Source organism: Clarias gariepinus, chromosome 12, assembly GCF_024256425.1.
Source record: "Clarias gariepinus isolate MV-2021 ecotype Netherlands chromosome 12, CGAR_prim_01v2, whole genome shotgun sequence".
Classification (NCBI taxonomy): domain Eukaryota; kingdom Metazoa; phylum Chordata; class Actinopteri; order Siluriformes; family Clariidae; genus Clarias; species Clarias gariepinus.
In genome coordinates this window covers 13,030,767-13,037,803 of record NC_071111.1, presented here as the reverse complement: position 1 = coordinate 13,037,803, position 7,037 = coordinate 13,030,767, and positions in this window count along the sequence as shown.

The window sequence follows — 7,037 nt, the reverse complement described above, 5'->3', positions numbered from 1 at the left end:
CACAGAAGACAAATAAAGTGGATGATCACAGAATTATTTTCTTGGCGAGGAAAAACCCTAGCCAAGTAAAAAAATAAGGAGAAGGTAGGCTGCTGAGAGAGGCAAGATGAATTCTGAATTGTATTGAGGTTTACTTTCTGTTCAGATTCAGTCAAATGGTAAAAAAAACTGATAGGACTGTGCTTCACAGTTGAATAATGACCCAAAACTTAGCAGAAAAGCAAACTCAGAGCTTCTCCTGGCTACGAAATGGAAAGCACAGAGTCAGTCACCTGACCTCAACCCAGCTGAGCATGCTTTTCATTCACTGCAGTCAAAACTGGAAGAGAAAAAGGCAGAAAGGCCCAGAAAGAAGCAGCAACTGAAAATGGTTGCAGTAAATGCTTGGCAAAGCAGCTCATGGGAGGAAATTCAGAACTCGGTCTCGTCACGGGCTCCAGACTTCAGGCACTCATAGATTGCAAGGCTTTTGCATTCAATTATTAATTTTTAAAAATATGTATTTATTATTGTTAGTTTGTATATTCTCTTTTCAAAAAAATGGAGCTACTGTTCTCATTGTGGTCTGAGCACTTACACTCTCCAAATACTTATGGAAGTAACTGTAAATAGTAATGTAAACTATTTAACTGCAGATCATGATAATCAAAAATGAATAGCAAACTTCAATTATATCATTAGTCATAAATAACAGCTTGGGCAGGTGCAAAAGTAAATCATTTGTTAAAAAAAAAATTGATAATACACTGTTATTATAACAGCATATACCATAAACATTACATTGGTAGAGAACACCTGTACGTATATTCCAGAAAGCAATATGTGCTTAAATGAGGTGTTGGTGCAGAGTGAGGAGTGAGAGCTTGAAAGGAAATTGTTCATGTCAGTTCTGTAACAGTAGGGTGTTTCCATAAGGAAGAAGTTGTTGTAGATGTTTTACAATAAACCAGATCTCAAAAAGGGGTAATTCACAATACTGGTGGCTTTGAGGACTCAGCTTTTATGTTAAGTGTTCTTATAGTATGTTCTCAAGAACACGCACACCAAGCAATTTGGTGATCTCTCATTTGTCTCAACAATCATGCTGTTGATGCGATTCCTGCAGAGCCCCTAAGAGATCTCCCTGAAGAGACTTCATGCTGATGATGCTCATCATGTTGTGTGTTTGATCTGATAAATCCCCAAACTATCCAAGAATCTGGCACCCAACATAAGCAGTGATGATGCAATGCATAGCTTTACTTTGGTCAGGGATAGATGAAGATGCTATCCCGATCTATACTGCCACAGAGCCCCATGCATACATACATTTACGCACTCGTTCCCACCTAGTGTAGCACTTTAGTGTAGCTAATCCTCATATCTGCATGTTTATGAGAGGTAGAAGGAACCCACCAGAGAATCAGTGGAAATCCCACACACACAAAGGGAGAGCATACAATACTCCACAGACTGTAACCTGAGCTGTACCACTGTGCAGCCCTTTTTGTATTTGTGCATGAAAATTTAAAGCAGCATCACATTAGGCAGAATTAAAGTTTATTTTAGTCTCCAGATTATGATTTTAATGCCTGTGAATATACGTCCCAGTCAGTTATATTGTGTAAACGCACTGGTCTATGACTTGGAGGAAGACATTAAACATTATTGAAATTACAATGAATAATTACAATATCACCAGTGCATGACACACTCATACAGTGAGAAACTACATTTATGCTAACAATCTTACAAACCTCTTTATCACTCATTCACACTCTCTCTCTCTCTCTCTCTTTCTCTTTTACGCACACACATACACACAAATGCAATGAATGTTCTGTGATAAGGACATTTCTAAACGATCCTGACTATACAAATAAAAACATGATCATGCTGGCATTTGGTATTTTGAGTATTCAAGACAAGGGCTGCCAAGTTTATTTCCAAAAGCATTTTGATTACATTGGCAATAATCTAGGGCCAATTTGTTTCCAATTTGCCATAAAAATCCTTTATAATTTCAAAGAATCCCCAGAACAGCTGTGTACCAAATGCCTCTTTGATGGACAGCAGGTGGCAAAGACATAAAGGAATATTGAGAGATGAGTTTGGTGTTGTGGTGAAGAACAATGCATGTTTGTGGCAGACATGTACTAGTAAACATTACATGATTACCTAATACTAACCTACTAGTTTAAAGTTTAACAGATACATTGATCAAATCACGTTCAATATATGTTTATCACATTTAGATGATGATCATGTACGATCATAGGTCTTGAATAATACACTGACTGGCCCAAAAAGTTGCACACTCTAATGTTTAATTCAGTCATTAATTAATTAATTTGAAATTAATAAAGTTATTCCTGTATATTTAAATTGCCTAAAATGTCTCTAATTAAACACTATCTTACTTTGTTTTTAAATCATATTTTACACATGATAAATGACTAAACAGTTTTAACTGAAGCAAAATAAAACTTATTTAATGCAATGAAACAAATACAGTTTGCACAATAATAAAGTGTAGGTTATAGTACTTATAAACATCAGTAGTAAACATAAGTAGATTGTACACTATGTTTAGGTAATACTGTATGTTTTATGTATGATCATAGGTCTCAAATAATACACTGCCTGGCCAAAACAAAGTTGCACACGCTAAGATTTAATCCAGTCAGCTTTAGCACACAATTAAGTGGCCAGTTCATGTGTAAAAATGATTACCTTTACTCTCCTTCAAAATTTGTGTCATGGAATATGCAAGAAGGAAAACCTCCATAGATGTGATAACCTGCCTGGCAAAGTACATTCAGGTCATCAGCTGACTTTATTTTATTGCCAACCCCAGATCATAACATTGCCTCCAGAGGTTTGTACAGTAGGCACTCAGCATGAAGCCAACGCGCACATCGCTCTGGAAGAGGGCCAATCTGAACTCATTAGACCACATGACCTTTTTCCTGTTTCTCCAAAGTCTAATCTTTATGCTCCCTATCAAATTCAAGCCTTTATTCCTAATTAGTCCCACCATTAAGTGGTTTTCTTATGGCCACACAGCTGTTTAGTCCCAATCCCATGAGTTATCTCACATTGTGTGTGGAAATGCCTTTTATTTTCACTAATAAACATAGCTATATGTTTTACTATTTTTTTTTTTACCATGCAATTTCACCAAGTACCTAAGTGATCTCCATTCAAGATTTTTTTTCCTATCACATTTCTTTCAAAAAGTTGACGAGTCAACACTATTCTTCCAGTTTTTGATAATGTGATAAAGGCTTCTTAACCCAGTTCCAGTCATCTTAGTTGTTTTCATTGCTTGATGTAACCCAGAATTTGACCCTTCTGAATCTTTTTTTTAGTATATTCAAGATTGAGGTTTTGTTTGTGTGCACGTGTACAATTAGGGTGAAGAAAGACAAATCCCTAGGATCTTTTTAGATAGCCATCCACAAAGTGTCCAGATTCCATTGGCTGGCATCATCATGTGTGATGTGTTAATGCCAATCAAGCAAATAGTGTTCACACAGCCACATTGCTTCCTTATGTAGGCATTGGGGTACAGTACTTACTGAGACATTAAAAAAACATATACAGTATACATGAACTCATTTCTTCTGAGGTGCACAAGAATATTGTTTGATAGGATCTAAATGAGCAAAAGTATTATCTTTGGAAAATGTGAATGAGTAAATTAGGCTGTGTTTAGGCTAACGAGAAAGGAGAGGTTAGGCAAAATTAGAAGACCTTAATGCCATGTTAGTTCGATTTAAATTGAGGCTAAAAGATCTCTTAATTACACAGACAGTCAGTGACCCTGCAGTGGTGAATGACAATGAAGACGAATGCGCACAAATGGGGTTTAATGATGCACTTTCTGTTTACAAAACTCCCCTGAGGCATTAATCAATTATCCCATGCTAACAGTCCCCTTCTCTCTCTTTTTCTTTCTCTCTTTCTCTCTGTACAGTTTCAAAATTATATCCCCTTCTCATTTGGATGAACCTATTCATATGTAGCTTGCATATTATAAATGCCCTACCATCCACTGCGAGTTATTACAGAAGGAACAAAACCCTTAATACAAATAGACTTTAAGTAAGTCAACGCAGAACGCAATAAGGCACAAATCCCAGTCCCTTAATGCACATTCATATGCACGCAGGCATTTCAATTCGTCCTCATTCATCTTCACTATCTCCAGTGAGTCTGCTGATTCACATATGGAGGAGAAAGACAACTCGTTTCATTACCTGTTATTTCTAGCTAACCGACAGCTTATCAAGGAAAACCTGATGTTAAATACATTCATGTGGTATGATTTCCACAATTGGAAAAATGTATTAAATTCATTGATGCTTGCACTTTTTGGTATCACAATAACATGACAAACTGTACCTGATGTTGTTGTTGCTGTTCTTCTTCTTCTTGTTTATGAACATCAGTAGAGAGATAAATTAAGAGGGTGATAATGCAATGACTGTTTATAATGTAAGTGATAACACGACCTAACTTCATAACTATAAACAATTAGAAGCAAAGACGTAAACATAACTATAAACAATTAAAAGTAAAATGTTTGGTTGTGTAATAAAATAAAATATAGTTTATAAAAAAAAAATGAAAAAATATACATATAATAAACATTTTACTATAATTTTCATTTTCCATACAAACTTACATTATATTTTGATTGTGTAAAGCTGCTTTAAAACAATGACAATTGTTATAATAAAACTGAATTGAATTTTAATTGTTGACAAATTTCTGGGATAAAGACCAGGGGCAAAGTTTAGCACATGCTGTTATTAAACAATGATTAAAACATACCACATATTTAATATTTTATTTATATTTACATATTTATTATAAGACAGTGCAAAGAACACATTAACATAACCCGCAGGAGTTCTTTCATATGGATCTGTGATTTGTCTCAGGTGGGTTAAAATTCCCGAATTTAGATGCTGGGAGTTGTAGTTTTTGATCATTGTAGTTCTGGGTCTGACACGTACTAACATACTAAATAATGTATGTCTGACTATCTCTGTAGTATCTCCATATTGCTTTTCTCCTTAGGAAAACACCTTATGTAAAATACATTTTCAACTAATTGTGCTTATTTTTTTTTACATCTCTACAATACAGTATGTCTCTGTATTATGATCCATTTCTGGTTCTGAGTTCCAGTGCACCCTTGTCCACTGGTTTGGTCCATTTGCCCCCACTCTTATTCAGCTGCACCTGTCTTAAATTAACCTGCCCCTCTGCTCTACTCATTCCACAACCACAGTTCACCCTTTGCCAGATTGTCTCTTCGTGTCATGTTTAGGCTCTTCAGCCTATATTATAATCCTGAATCGACCTCTGAATCTGACTTTGCCTGTTTTGAACCTGCTCTCAGCATGCTCCTAGATGTTAGCTTCAGTACTGGATCACTGTGAACCGCCCCTGCTTTCTGCCTTCCAAAGCGTCATCCGATTTTTCCCCCAGCATCTGCCTGAAAGAAAACATGGTCTAACCGTCTTGCACAATACTTGCTTGCACTAGTTCTTATTGATCCCTTAACAATGAATATTTGAAAAGCGAAAAAACTGATGACATTTTCTCATCAAACAAGAAAATACTCCAGGATTACTTATAAAAAAAAAAAAAAAACATAAAACTTTTTTTTTTTCTGTACATTTACACTACCATTTAAAAGTTTCACTTCTCCAAGATGGTTCCTGATTTTTATTCCTTTCTACATTGTAAAGGAATGCTGAAGGCGTCCAAAAAATGCATTAATCTCCTTTGAACAGTTAATGGTGAGATGTGTCTGCTACTTCTGCTCTGTAAAGACTTCATAACGCCTCTAATCTGAGATGCTGTTAATTGGTCATTTTTCAGGCTGATAACTCTAAATGAACTTCTTGTCTGCAGCAGAGGTAGGTTTCATTATGGTGCTTGACGGATTTTGCAAATGCACTTGACAATACTGTTCTTGCAAGAACTATTACAGAAAGGCTGACCTCTGTGTCTTAAAATAACAACTAACTGTTGTTTTTGTTGTTGTTACATAATTACCTAATCTCATATGTGTTATTTTATAGTTTTGAAATCCCCAGTATTGTTGTAGAATGTAGAAAATAAATCACTAAACAAAAACAAAGAAATTTGCAAGTGACCCTTGTTGGATGTGCGTAAGAAAAAAATATTAAAACATTTTAATAGCAAAAAAAGGGGAAATGTGAATTCTTAATAGTTTCTGCATTTCTTAGAGATGAAATGTGCACAGTATTTGACTTGTTTTATCGACAGCAACAAATAAAGTAAAAAAAAGATTATAATAATAATAATAATATGAAACTGTGTTTTTATTGTTATTTATGTTTACTCATAATTAAGTTTCAGGGGTTTTTTTTTTGTACTTATTAGTTACTACATTATGTGTCTGTGAAAAGCTACACTGAGAAAAGTGCACCTGTATGTAGTTCTCGCTGTTCTTTATTAGCTGGCTACGGCAGAGAACATCTAATCTCTTCCTAAACCTCTTTCCCTCATCTGTCACTATGTCATTTTCCCTCTACTCTCTCTACTCTACTCTCTCCCTTCCTTCTCTTCTCACACTTGATTAGCTTTGAAAAAGAACCCAAATCTCTTAACAGGGGATTCTGGCTTGAGAAGTGGTTGTCTATGCATTAAACTGGATATGTAGTGTGTGTGTGTGTGTGTGTGTGTGTGTGTTACTCTTGTCACTGATGTTATTTCTAAATAATGGATGCTTTAAATTTAGTTCTGAATGGAATCTTCTCCAGCTCTTTAAGATGATGTAAGACAACATTTCTCAATCCTTGTCCTATAGTACCAGGACCTGCATGTTTTATTGTTTCCTCTCGTGTAATGTGTAATAAAGTCTGTCATGCCTGGGTACACTGACTCTTGAGGTATTTGCCAACACTCCAGTGCAGACATTTCATCATCCCCGGTCATTAACAGTCTAATTTGCATAACTGTTTGTCATTTTCATTCATTGCATACTAGATAAATAGACTCTTACTGCAAGGTTT